The 14584-nt window shown below is 47.0% G+C and overlaps 2 long non-coding RNA genes across 2 annotated transcripts; one reads left to right on the plus strand and one right to left on the minus strand.

Moving 5' to 3' along the window:
• The first annotated feature begins 2678 nt into the window (after window positions 1-2678).
• Window positions 2679-13418, plus strand: LOC138569168 (uncharacterized). The gene is made up of 5 exons (XR_011303163.1): window positions 2679-2855; window positions 3069-4185; window positions 12619-12703; window positions 12908-12969; window positions 13154-13418. It is a non-coding gene; the product is annotated as an uncharacterized lncRNA (long non-coding RNA).
• LOC138569188 (uncharacterized) lies at window positions 5377-8705 on the minus strand. Its single transcript, XR_011303173.1, has 2 exons — window positions 7789-8705; window positions 5377-5608 (listed from the first exon to the last, which is right to left on the minus strand). It is a non-coding gene; the product is annotated as an uncharacterized lncRNA (long non-coding RNA).
• Window positions 13419-14584: the final 1166 nt, after the last annotated feature.

A 14584-nucleotide genomic window follows, 5' to 3' on the forward strand; every position in this document is an offset into this window, starting at 1 on the left:
CTCCATACTCCGAGAGACAACGGGAGGATCTTGGCCTACCGCTCCCTGATGGAAGGGCTCCACCTGATGAACCCCGCTTTGCCCTACTCTCCCTTGACAAAAAGTTTCAGAAGAGTCGGGGGGGGGAATTTGTGGGGGACATTCACCCACTCAACAGAATTCTCATTCATGATCAAGCTGCACGCATGCAGTCAACAGCAAAATGGCTGCGTGGGCTCCTTGGAGCACCATTGCCCTGCATCAAAACTGCGTTTTGCAGCTACACTAAATAAAAATGATGGCTACACCATCTTGCCAAACTATTGGGCAAGTTGGAATAGAGAGCACACCGATAGGCCCGCCAGTATGTGTTCTTGTGTGCACCAAAAGAGCAGATTTAAAAGCAGCGCTGCTCTGCTGCTTGCAAAAAGTTCCCATTGAAAAGGATGCTGCCCTGACGCTGTTTTCATTTATTCAACATCACACTGCTTTTATCAGTGAGACTATGCCCATCCATATCCAGATTATGCTACAGCAGAAGAGAGAATTATCTCTGCATGACAGGCTGTGTCAGGCCAGAACTGGAAAATTAACAGAAGCTTTACTTTCAGCCGCACTGGAAAAAGCTTGTCTTTTGGGTTACACAATGTCAAAAATCAATGCTTCAGAGAAAGCCTAGCTTTATGGGCATATGTCCATTTCAGTGAACTTGTGTCTTGAACAAACCGCTATATAAAAGAAACTGTCTGGGGCTGCAGAACAATATTGGGAAGTCAGATGGAAGAGAAAACCTTTTAAAAAGAGAAATCCCAGCAGCATTTACCATGTGTCAAAATGGGCTTTTGCAAACCAAAAAGAAGAACAAGTTACTCTCTTACCTGGTAACGTTCTTTCGATGGGATGGTCCGACGACGTATTCCATATCTATGACGGTAATTATCACAGCTGTGCTGCTTCGGAAAATCTTTCTGCGTCCTGCATCGATGATGTCGATACGCCGTCCTCGAGGACCTCCTCCGACGGCCGACGTCACCAGATGTTATAAGTAGGACGCACGACGCCCGTAGCCTCAGTTGTAGTTTTTCCCCAGAATGTGTGGTAGCAGTCTTCTGCCAGTCTGACACACAAAGCCTTGCGGAAACGTAAGCTGCAATCACTCTGGGGCAAAATACATGGAATCCACCTAATTTGCATATGGATTGCACCAACAGAAGTGACTTAACAGAAAAAGGACATTGCGAGGAGCATCATCAGTCTTCGAAACATGGAGGCACCATGGTACCATGGTAGTGACTTTAGAATAAGTTGCCATGAGTAAGCCAAGTGGCAAATACACTTGTGGTGCAAAATACCTAAAATGCACTATTGTTATATATGGAGCAAATCTATAGTCATTAGGCTTTTTATTATAATAGTATGATAACATAAGCTTTAAAGTGAATCAGAATCACGTACAGAGCTTCAGATAAGACTCAATCTGATTAAATGAACTGCTCAGGATCGCACACTTTGGTTAAATGATGAAACTGGGATGTGGACAATTTAAGCAACTGTGCACATCTTCCCAGGTTTAGTTAATATAGATATGTATTAAGGTTTTGCTTTACATTTCATGTGCGTACATAATTATTTACAGCAGTCCCTTGGAAGCAAACCACACTACATAATAAGCTAGCCTTTCATAGTAAACTAATTGTACACTATATACATTATCATAGAACTATGTTGAGGAATGAGAGTATGACTTTGGTTTTATTCTCCCCATTCTGCATGCAAAGTCACAATAGCCTCATGCAGATTAACATGAGCCTAATAAATCCCCCTTTGGTTTTAAAGCCATAGGCATTATTTCATAAAGCATGTAGCATTATTCACCCTTCTCACTGCGGATCACTCCCCCCCCATTCCCATTTCTAAAGGGACCGAAGTCCCTGCTAATAGTCACCCCCTCCCTCCCATCAGTGCCTAATGGCTCACAGTGTATTGCTCTGTTGATACAGAGACACGTGAGGACACTCTGCTTCCTGGATCTCCTTGGGACATTGTCTTGGCAGTTGGACACCTCTACCATTCCGAAAGGGTAAGGTGTCCTGCTGCCAGGACAACAAGCATGCTTAGCAGGAATTGCTTGGCACACATTGTCCTGCCACATTTCCTGTTGGGCACCCTCTTTGAGGTGCCGAACGGGAGTGGGGTACCACTGAAAAATGTCCCGGTCTGGCCTCCGGTTCGGTATAATAATGCTTGGGATCATTTGAACACAGGAAAATATACCTTAATTTTAATGAGTCAGAATGTTGCAAGTAATTAATGAAATCAGAATAAGAAACTTAATGTGTTGTTTTAAAATTGTGCAGACATGCATTTTTTTAAATTTTATTTATTTGTTTTTGGTTTATGAGAAAACCTTTACAAAAGAAGAGTATTGAAAATTCAGATTTCATACAAAAAAATTTTTTTTCCTGCATATTTAAGAAAACAGAAAATACAAGGGTAAAATAAAAAGGGTAAAATAAAGGCTCAAAAACCAGGGATTAACTAAGTAGACTGATCCCATTGACTGGAGGGCTCGAGAACATGGCTAGTCTGTTGATAGTTCCTGGGGTAATGTGGGATGGTACCAAGTTTTCTGTCCACTTTCGGGAAAAGGTTTGGAGGGTTCACATCCACTGCAGGTTTTGTCAGTGTTATATACTCTGCTGCAAGGCTTTCTGGTCGACCATGTTGGGTGGATAATATAACCTGACCAGCAATTGTTAGGATTAATATATGCAATTGATTTTGTTGCCATTACTTTGTGTTTTAGTGGCGGTGGTGGAGGCGGCAGGAGTGGGGGATACAGCCGATCAGGAGGATCGTACTACGATAACTGAATGGTGAGTATCTATTTGTTATTCTCTCTAGCACCAGATAAATTAATGTAACCTAAAATTGGGTCTATTGCTATACCTGCAAATTTATTACGTTTCACTAGTGGTCATTTTCTAGAGGCACTGTTACCTGTTTGTTAACGGGGTGGGTTATGTAGTTTTGGTTGTTGCATACTGTTTTCTTCAGTCTTTAAAATTGTGCCTGCTTCTTGTCCTCAGCTCTCAAGTAAAAATTCTGCCTGACTCGACATCATCCTTCCAATGGCTGTATTTATAAAGATTTTTGGATCCTCTTCTGATTGATACTTTATCGTATAGTTTACCTGCAGTGGTTGCTAGTTATCCGAGCTGGCCAACGCAATACTGAGTTTATTTTTTCACCTTGAGTTATATTATTGCCCAGTCCTGATGACACAAGAAAGATGAGATGTTTGGATGCTAAAGCTGTGGAATCTCCTGAAGTACTGATAACGTCACACTTTTTATAACATTCCCTTCGTGTTGGCAAGGGGCATGTATATAATAAAGGGTTAAGTGAAGCCCCGCCTAATTCAAGATGGCAAGATAATTGTTCATTTTTTGTAAAAAAAAAATGTCTTTTTTTTACTGGAAACAATTGCATTTTCACTGTTGTAATTTAGTGGTTACGGAATTCTTGTATCCAACTCTTGGCTTCATGAAGCCCATTAAAAGACGGTCTGAAAACAAACTTTATGCTCCTGGAATTAACTACAGCATTGCGCGGTGCCGCCTTTTGGCTGGGGGGAGGGGGTGTTGGCGTCTGTCCATGTCAATCATCACTGGTAATGCGTTGATGCATGCTATGGCGACAGTGGCCCTAACTTGCGCTTTTCTGTACAGGGCGGGAGGGACTAGCCGGTTTCTAAACCATGTTTGTATTTGAGCATTGCTTTGTATTGGTATCGTTGGGCATGGCTTTACATGGCGGTGTCTGGCAATAATATCAGCATTGTTCACAGTGCCATTTGTGCCAGTAGTAAAATATGTATGTACGTCCTGCGAGACTTTGCCACCAATCGACTGGCTGCCCAGTCTGCTAGATGTGCTCAGGTATGGGAGCTGTGCGCCTGGCGCCGGGTGGTTCTCTACACATGTCTAAGCAACATCTAACGCTGTGAAAGCGTTAACATGATATAACACGTGGTGAGGTAACTAAATGTAATTGGGCTGCAAGTAACTATATTTATATATATTAGTGTCAGCTGGAAATTAGGCTCCTTAATTGTGGTCTGGGGTTACTTGCATCTAGCTGAACTGGATCGAAATCCAGACAGGATGAAAGCTGGAGCTCTTACCACGGACATTCTCCTGTTATGCCCTAGTCAAAAAGGAAGATCATCCTGGAATCATTCTGGAGTCATCCGATGACTCCATTCTAGAGTCATCCATGGAGAGTTTAGGAAGATCATCCCAAGTCTGCGTACAAGCCAAAATATTTAATGAGATGATGACTCTAGAGTTATCACAGAAACTACTCCAGGATGAGTTCGGATTACTTCCAGTGATGATCTTGGATTACTCCAGGATGACTCCATGACAACTTCATGATGAGTGGGGGATTACTCTAGGATGACTCTGACAACTTCAGGATGACTCCATGACAACTTCAGGATGAGTGGGGGATTACTCTAGGATGACTCTGACAACTTCAGGATGACTCCACGACAACTTCAGGATGAGTTGGGATTACTCCAGGATGACTTCAGGATGAGTTGGGATTACTCGAGGATGACTTCGGAATACTCCAAGACAACTCCAGGATGACTTCATGACAACTTCAGGATGACTCCACGACAACTTAAGGATGAGTTTGTATTACTCCCGGATGACTTCGTATTACGCTAGGATGGCTCCATGACAACTCTAGGATGGGTGGGGATTACTCCAGGATGGTTCCATGATAACTTTAGGATGGGTTCTGAATTGTAAATGATTAATGCAGACTACTCCAGGATGAGTTTTAATGATTTCAAGATGCTTCCAAAAGATTTAGGAAAAGTGGTTGGATTACCCCAGGATGTATCCCTTTTGAGTAACATTGGTGGCATTACTTTACAATGACTCTAGTTAGACTTCTAGATAGTTTACAGGGAAAATAAAATTATATGGAATTTTGCAGGTGTCACTTCATCTTTGCTAGAGCACACGTTAACTAAGTTCCCTCGATTTAGTGCACACAACTACAAACACCCCCACTTCCCAGGTCACAAACCAACCTGTAAGCTCCCTCATTTCAATTCTCACCTCTAGCCAGCATGGCCTCACCCCCAATAAACTCCCACAATTGCAAAGCACTGCACTAAAATACACTCTTCCAGCAGCCTACACAGAATCTGTTAAAGGTCTACCCGCATGACAGACTGCCGCTAGTCACTTCACCCAATATCAATAAGAGCAGCTAACAATTACCCAGTTCATATTATGATTGTAGCAGCTATAAATTGTTGATATTTTAATATAGTATTGCTCTTGTTATAAGATATCTTCAATCAAACATAGGCTCAGAAAGTGTTCAGCATTTTTTTATTCAACAAATTCGGTTTAACAGCATAGCTGTATTCCATAAGAATGAATAGGTTTGAAAAAAAAAAACAACAAATATCATCGATCCTGCATTTCAAAATGCAGAGTCTTCCTTAGGCCTCTTCTGGCATTGCAAATTTTGGTGGCGAGCTTCCTTATCACCCAGCCGTCCATAGTAGGCCAACTGTTAGCCTTGCAGACAGATCTCAAAGATTCTACAAAAAAAGAAAGGATATATGAACCTAAATGGACATCTGAATAGGCATTGTTAAATTCCTTATTGTAGAATACATACCAGATTAATGTTAAAATGTCAATTTACAAATGCATCACTACATTTAAATGCATTTGTACACAAAGGATGAAACGGGCTTAAAGGTAGATTTGAACTGAAAATGAATTATGGTTTTCTGTGGCTGCATTCAGAATTTTATTGTCTTTAGTGTAGCTATATTGATTTATATCAGTTAGAAATAGAAGGCATAAGTGAAAATGGGGAAATAGTCTTTCAAACCCTTTGCTAATTAACTACCTCCCCTTTTGCCCATACCATTCTTACACCCCGATACATATCTACCAACAACGCGCACATATCTTGTACCCACACTCACACTCCCATCTGCACAACCTCTGCCACCCACCCGGCTACTCGATAACTTCCTCTATGCAGTTGAAGGGGCCAAAAAGTATTAAAAAAAACAAGAAAAAAAAAACATGTTAAAAGAAATACAAATTTGAGATACTCTTCTTAAAAAAGGTAGCATATTTGCATTGGGGTAACAGACTACTTCCTCCCAAGAGTTCACTCTTGTTTTCTTTATCCATCCTACTTTCTTTGCAAATGATATATGGCATTTATAATGCGTCTATACACAAGTGTTCGAAATGCGACGAGGCAGGGGAGGGGGAACAGAGGGAAGACAGACAACGATCTTACTAGGCCAGGTGTCATTCAGATCGCACAAGTGCATGGGAAGGGGAAAAGTGCGAGGGGAAGGGAGAGGGGAAAAGTGCAGTACATGGGAGAGGGAGAAAAAGTGCAGTACATGGGATAATAGAATAAATAAGAAAAATAAAGGCGGGATGATGGCAAGTGCAGGGTAAGAGCAGACATAAGTGCTGGTGGGGGACTGTAGGGATACAGAATACAGTTCCCAGGTGCGGGGGTTGCCAGTGCAGGTGTGTAAATGGCGGGGCCTAGGCCCAAGGTCTCAAAGGGTGGCCAGGTAGCCAGTGCAGTTTCAGCCAAGAATTCAGCAGGGGATGGGGGGGGGGGGGGAGGTTTTGAGGTGCTTCCGGAACTGGAGATGGTTCTCCTCAAGTTTCAGGGAAGCAGGAAGGCTGTTTCAGGAGGAGGCCCCTGCCGAGGAGAGAGATCTACCACCAACTCGTTGCTTGGAGAAGCGAAAGACCCTGAGGGAGTTGGAGGCGGATGATCAAAGAGCTCGAGAAGGAAGATTTTTGGGAAGAGAAAGTTGAAGGTATTGCGGCCCCAGGCCCAAGAAGGCCTTGTGGACAATGCAGAGGGTGTTCAACTTAATCCTTGCAGCCACCTCGAGCCAGTGCAGAGATTTCAGTCCTGGAGAGATACGATCCCTGGGCTTGAGGCCAAGGACAAGTCTCGCAGTCCTTCTGGATAAATTGCAGAGGGCGGAGAGTAGAGGCAGGCAGACGTGACTCTCAACCTGTTTGACGGATACCTGCAGCAGGTGCATTAACCCACTACACCATGAAAGGAACCCTAAACTGCGGAAAGGAAAAGACGTCTAGCTGTTTGTGAGCCATTTTTCTTGTTTGGCTCATTTATCTCATACAGAATCACAGCTGCTGATACAGTGGCAGGGCTTTTAACGGGATAAGTTTGGGGGCTGCGTCGCCCCTGAAGTTCCCTTCAGGTCAAGCCGAGCACTATGTCAAGAATTGATGTGGTGTTCACGGGCGCCGCATGAGGTTGCTTGCTCCACTCTGGAACAAAGCCCTGACTCGGCTAATGCGTATTATTGGCCAGCAGACTCCATGATTTGACAGACACAGTGAATAGCTCAGTCGGTTGAGCACCTGTGAAAAGAGATTTACGTTCAAACAACTGGCTTGAGCTCCTTTTTAGGATTTCCTTATTCTGAGGTTGATGTTGTGAATGTTATTGAGTTTAGAGACGCCCTCAGCGACACCAATCACTTAAGCGCCGAGAAGCAGGCTAGTTTCTGGTTTGCAAATGTATACACTGGCATGACACGAACATGTGTGTGTTTGTTCAAAAGGGAAGTAACCACGTCCCCCATCTCTGAAACTCCCACCCCTTGCCCCTGGGTGCGTTATTCCTGTCCCCTGGTGGAGGGGGCGCATAGTAGGTATGCTTGCCCTGGTGGAGAATTAAAATAGAAAGCGCTCTCACCACCCAGTAGCAGCTTCATGGCTCCTCTCCCTCCTCGGTGGGTGGTCCAGTCCTTCTGTAACACAGGAGGGGGTGTGGGAGGGAAGGAAAAACAGGTCAAGTGGGCGCACATATGAGCAGACCCAGCCTCGCCCCCTCTGCCAATCCAATTCAACCTCACGCCATTATTTTGATTGGCTTTACCTGTTTTGTACATCACAAGGCAAACCTGAGCAAACATGCATATCGCACAGAAACGGTCTTTTTGAAACAAGGCACTAGTTCCAATGTTGGCAGAAAAAGGATCTGAAAGTGATTTGACAAGGATCACACCGAGTTGAAGTGGAGATAGGACTAGACTCGGTCTGCTTGGTCCAGAGCCAGCACGCTGGCAGACTGGCCACTGCACCACTTGCCGCCCGCAAAATACACACCCTGATAGAGGCATCTTGCCAGGTTGAACACATCCTACAGAATGCTGTGTTATTGTGGGCACGAGGATGAGTATCTCGGCAGGGGGCACTGAGTCTGGTGGTCAGGAGGGCATGATAATGGGAAGTCTCCCTGGTTTGGAGCCGTCCCTGCATGCAGGCAGGCACCTTGCCCCCTGACTGCAGAGGCACTTAAGAGCCGCAGCCTGAGAGGGGCAGCTGTCCACGTGCTCTTTAACATTTGAAGAGTTTAACAGTATACCCTACCAAAAAAATCTGGATTGAAAGTGGATTGCTACTGGATTTTCCCAAACATTTAAATCCTCTTTAAATCCTCTTTAACTCCAGAAACTCCCATTGTACTCAGAGGATTGCTTTTGGCTTCTTTTTGGCTTCATGCACCCTTAAATATGTTAATTAGCAATCCTCAGTGGAATGCAATCCCAAAACAATCCAAGCAATCCAATCCCCAAACAATCCACTAAAAATCCCAAAACAATCCAATCCCCAAACAATCCACTAAAAATCTGAAAACAATCCAATCCCCAAACAATCCACTAAAAATCCAAAAACAATCCAATCCCCAAACAATCCACTAAAAATCCAAAAACAATCCAATCCACAAGCAATCCAATCCACTAAAAATCCACTCCCCAAACAATCCTATAAAAATCCAAAAGCAATCCAATCCCCAAACAATCCACTACAAATCCTAAATCAATCCAATCCCCAAACAATCCTATAAAAATCCAAAAGCAATCCAATCCTCAAACAATCCACTACAAATCACAAAACAATGCAATCCCCAAACAATCCTATAAAAATTCAAAAGCAATCCCTAAATAAATACAAAAGCAACGGATTACATCCGGTTTCCTTTTGGCTTAATGCACCCTCGTAGAGATCCAAAAGCAATGCAATGCAATCCCCAAATAAACCTTTTGAAATCCAAAAGCAATTAATGTAGTCACCAAATAATCAAAAAAACAAAGCAACCCCAAAAATATCCTTTAACAATATAGGCATTGTTTCGGTTTATGAGCTGGAAATAAATTTAAGAGTTTTACAAAAATAATGTTTACTATAATCCTGAAAAGAAACGCTTAAAAAACACATTCGGTGCACCTTGTTGAATTGGGCTTTAAAAGCCTCACTGTGGCTTAACTGCTGCCCATTTTAGAGAGTTGCATTTTGAATTGTTTAGAACTATAGTGATGACTTATTAGGTCAGTCATTTAGGTAAAATGGCCACGAAAGTCAGGACCATGTAATGGCATATTAACTATATTTAAAAAAAAGCAACATTTTTTTTTCACTACTATATTTATTAAAAAGAGGCAGAGATTCAATCGGACACTGTGTACATAGCACAAAAACACGACTGTAGCAATCCAAAACATGGGTGCTTTACAATTAAAAAATGGGTGAGAGGACCCAGAACCAGTCCAGAAAGTCACACGAGTCCGGTGGGGGCCCAGCCCAGGGACCAAGCGAGTCCGGTGGGGGCCCAGCCCAGGGACCAAGCGAGTCCGGTGGGGGCCCAGCCCAGGGACCAAGCGAGTCCGGTGGGGGCCCAGCCCAGGGACCAAGCGAGTCCGGTGGGGGCCCAGCCCAGGGACCAAGCATCCCCTCTTGTCATGTCACTCACGATTTCTCACTCTACTCACATGATATGATAATTTCTTTATAGCACGCCTATACACAATGTGTTTCAAATCGCTTCGAGGCAAGGGAGAATACAATGACACTCTTACAGGCCATGAACAGTAAGAGTTTACTCAGCCTGACGACATGTCAGATAGTGCAAAAGCTACGACATAGATAAGGAAGGGAGGGGGAGAGTGGGAAGGAAACGAAACAGTGGGCTAGTCAAGCATAGGCATAGTCTAGTGTACATCATTGCAATGGGCAGCACAGTGGGCTAGTCAAGCATAGGCTAGTGTACATCAATGCAGTGGGCAGCACAGTGGGCTAGTCAAACATAGGCATGCTTAGCTTATAGAGTAATTTAGTTGCTCTGCCAGTAAGATAAGAAGCGTGGGTGGGTAGGCTAACACAGTTTGACTGGTAGGGTAGAAACAGTTTGGCAGGTAGGCTATTGCGAAATACTACCAGTGGTAGAGACACAGTTAGTTCTATGTTGGTACTGGTACAATGGCTATATTATATATGTGAGAGAAGGAGTGACGTTGAATTTAGCGTGCTGGGAGCAAACCTATATCAAGTGGGTGTACAGGCTGGGGTGGCGGTAACAACCATAACATAGGCGGGTGAAAAGCCACTGGCTATTGTTGGTATGTATCCAGAACGTGAGGCGGGGCAAGACTGGATTCCGGCGTTATTCTGTAATTCAACCGGACATAGCTGCTTGGCCAGAAATGGTGCTGCGTGTCCATTGACACGTGTAGGTGTCGTAGCAAGAGAGAATATGACAGATTGCGGGTAGTGGCAAGAGGAGCCTTAGCACTAGCAGGACGGAGGGGCCGCAAAGGGTAGTGTGGGGACAACATAAGTAGAAAATTAGAGCAGCAATCGCATGTGTAACACACAGGAAGGGTGGCAGAGCCCAAAAATAAAAAACTATCAATACAGGTAGGGCAGCAAAGAACTGCTTGTTCGGTATGTGTGAGCAGAACAGCCTGCATACACACACAAGCAGGGAGAGACACTTAACACAGCACGGCAGGGCCATAACAAGCTGCATCAGATCGCAACACAGGAGGAAGAAGGCTGCGAGCCAGCCAGTGCCTAGACTCCGAAACATCTGCATGGAATGTCCAGTTCAGGGACTGCAGACTCCAAGGCCTGGGAAAAGGCCATCGGATGAAACAGCAGCACACTGGGCATCGGAGGGGTGGGGGGGGAATGGCACACTGGGCATCGGAGGGGTGGGGGGAATGGCACACTTGGCATCGGAGGGGGAATGGCAGTACAGGGTAACGGAGGGGGAGGAGGGGCCTAGCAGTACAGGGTAACGGAGGGGGTGGGGGGGCATTGTAGTAGAGGATAACGGCGGGCTGGGGGGCTAGCAGGGTAACGGTGGGGGGCTAGCAGGGATCGGAGGGGCTGAGGGGGCTAGCTGCACTGGGTAACGGAGGGGGTGGGGGGATAGTAGCACACTGGGCATCGGAGGGGTGGGGGGGAATGGCAGTACAGGGTAACGGAGGGGGTGGGGGGGGCCTAGCAGTACAGGGTAACGGAGGGGGTGGGGGGGCCTAGCAGTAGAGGATAACGGCGGGCTGGGGGGGCTAGCAGCACAGGGTAACGGTGGGGGGCTAGCAGGGATCGGAGGGGCTGGGGGGGCTAGCTGCACAGGGTAACGGAGGGGGTGGGGGGGCCTAGCAGTACAGGGTAACAGAGGGGGTGGGGGGGCATTGCAGGATAACCGCGGGCTGGGGGGGCTAGCAGCACGGTGGGGGGCTAGCAGGGATCGGAGGGGCTGGGGGGGCTAGCTGCACAGGGTAACGGAGGGGTGGGGGATAGTAGCACACTGCATCGGAGGGGTGGGGGGGCCTAGCAGTACAGGGTAACGGAGGGGGTGGGGGGGCCTATCAGTAGAGGATAACGGCGGGCTGGGGGGCCTAGCAGTACAGGGTAACGGTGGGGGGCTAGCAGGGATCGGAGGGGCTGAGGGGGCTAGCTGCACTGGGTAACGGAGGGGGTGGGGGGATAGTAGCACACTGGGCATCGGAGGGGTGGGGGGGAATGGCAGTACAGGGTAACGGAGGGGGTGGGGGGCCTAGCAGTACAGGGTAACGGAGGGGGTGGGGGGGCCTAGCAGTAGAGGATAACGGCGGGCTGGGGGGGCTAGCAGCACAGGGTAACGGTGGGGGGCTAGCAGGGATCGGAGGGGCTGAGGGGGCTAGCTGCACTGGGTAACGGAGGGGGTGGGGGGATAGTAGCACACTGGGCATCGGAGGGGTGGGGGGGAATGGCAGTACAGGGTAACGGAGGGGGTGGGGGGGCCTAGCAGTACAGGGTAACGGAGGGGGTGGGGGGGCCTAGCAGTAGAGGATAACGGCGGGCTGGGGGGGCTAGCAGCACAGGGTAACGGTGGGGGGCTAGCAGGGATCGGAGGGGCTGGGGGGGCTAGCTGCACAGGGTAACGGAGGGGGTGGGGGGGCCTAGCAGTACAGGGTAACGGAGGGGGTGGGGGGGCATTGCAGGATAACCGCGGGCTGGGGGGGCTAGCAGCACGGTGGGGGGCTAGCAGGATCGGAGGGGCTGGGGGGGCTAGCTGCACAGGGTAACGGAGGGGGTGGGGGGATAGTAGCACACTGCATCGGAGGGGTGGGGGGGCCTAGCAGTACAGGGTAACGGAGGGGGTGGGGGGGCCTAGCAGGGATCGGAGGGGCTGAGGGGGCTAGCTGCACTGGGTAACGGAGGGGGTGGGGGGATAGTAGCACACTGGGCATCGGAGGGGCGTATTGGGAATGCTTTGTATCTACGCGATTGTTCAGTGAAGGCGCTGATCTTGACTAGTTCAGAAGTGCGACTGTAACCAGGTAACAGTTGGCTCACAATTGAAAAATAATTCTTGACTGATGCACTGTTTGCTCGGATTTTGAGGCTGTATTATCAAAGTGAACACTTGTATATCGATATGTCGCCCCCCCCCCCCCCCCCTTCGTGCACGGGTGAAGCTGTGGTCCGGTTTCTTTTGGGGTGGCGGTGGGAGTAAATATTTAACTATGGCGTTTATTTGACAGATTTGTGAAGGGCACGAATGGTGTGGACCTGAGATGCCTAGAAGAGGAACGACTCGCAGACGGTAAGGCTAATGGGTGTATTTGACAAGTGTCTCTCGCCATATACCATTATCCTTGGTATTGAGTTACTGGAGTGCTACAATCGACGCACGGTGCTATACCTGCCATTGTGATCCATGCTTATGTAACTTGGCAAGCAGAAGATGTGACTACTGAAAGCGGTTTTTTTAAACTCCATTTATATAGGTCCATCTTGAGGGGCTGGCCAGAGCTGCAACAAATGGGGATTGCGAGCATCTAATGAGAAACGGCCAAGGCTCTCCGTTGTGAACCAGTTGCTGAGAGTGGAATATCTTGTAAAGCTGCGTTCTCACTAAATTGTACGATGGGATAATTGTTGCTTACTGTATTGGACATAAAATAAAGTATTCGAACGGAGCGCCTAAACATTGTCAAGAGCGATTTGTCAAGCAGCGCGGACCGGAACTGGTTTGGTGTGACTATGGATCGATAGGTGGGGCTATTTTTGGGAGAGTAATGGCCATGTCTGCTGCACTAAAAGGACAGCTTGCCTGCTTTTCCAAATAGCGCTGATTCGGACTGGTGGGCAGGGCAGTTGTCTGGAGGACGAGGGTTCTGTTCTGCTCAGCATGTTTAAAGGTCGTTTTTGGACGACCATGGAGCGAGATGTTATTCACAGTGCCGAGAATGGGATGTTGCGAAACCTGATGCATGCTGATAGTAGGTCTGCGTTGGGCTTTTACTGGGTGTACAATGATTATTCGGGTATGATGGAACACGGATCGTGCCTTTTCAGTGGATATCTTGTGGAGCGAATGGATCCACCGGGACAAATGGTTACAATGTATCATTCTACAAGTCTTTTCTGCAGAGCAGAACCTTGCAACGTCTAGGTCAAAGACACTGGTGCTTTATTCCCGAGATCTAAAGGTTCAGCAACCAGGCGCTAAAGGCCGCTCCAGTGTAGCGCAAATGCAACTTTCAAATCGCGAACTTGGCCCTCTTATTTTGCTTTTTTTTTTTTTTTGCGTAGGTGTCCTTATGTTTGTCGAAGTGTGATCAAGTTCCCTGCATCAGTTGTCCCTAGGAGCCAAAAGTAGCCCTGCTTTGCTAGCCAATTTAAATAGCTGGCAACTTCAACCTACCAGCGCTTTGAGGTCCTAATGATATGTCAAGTAACAAACCATGCGGCTATCGGAATTAACCTTCTAACTGCCCAGGCAGGGAGGTAATCCCATGGACGAGATACCTTGCCCTTGACAAGGGACCAGTTGGTTGATTTGCACAAGAACTGGAAAAATTGCCCCAAAGGAGCATCCTGCTGACCTCCACCCAATCGGGGCAGTGGTTGGTGGGGGGGGGGTTGTTACCCTGCTAACCGTGGAAGCGGGGAGGAGTCCAAAGACTACACTCCTGTGTGCCATAGGGGAGAAGAAACTAGGCCCCACGATTCTGCAAGCCCCTCAGGAATTTCATGACACTACAATAAAAAGACAAAATATTCTGCATTTGGAACTCTATGAACAAATGATGCGAACGTTTCGCTTAAGATACCCAGAATTGTATAGATTATGCCAAATGGCCATTCTCTCCAGGATACTACAGCTTCTTTGTTGGGCTGGATGCCAAAAACATTTAAGATGGGACACCTACAAG

This window comes from Ambystoma mexicanum, chromosome 1p (assembly GCF_040938575.1).
Source record: "Ambystoma mexicanum isolate Mex_15411 chromosome 1p, UKY_AmexF1_1, whole genome shotgun sequence".
Taxonomy (NCBI): Eukaryota; Metazoa; Chordata; class Amphibia; order Caudata; family Ambystomatidae; genus Ambystoma; species Ambystoma mexicanum.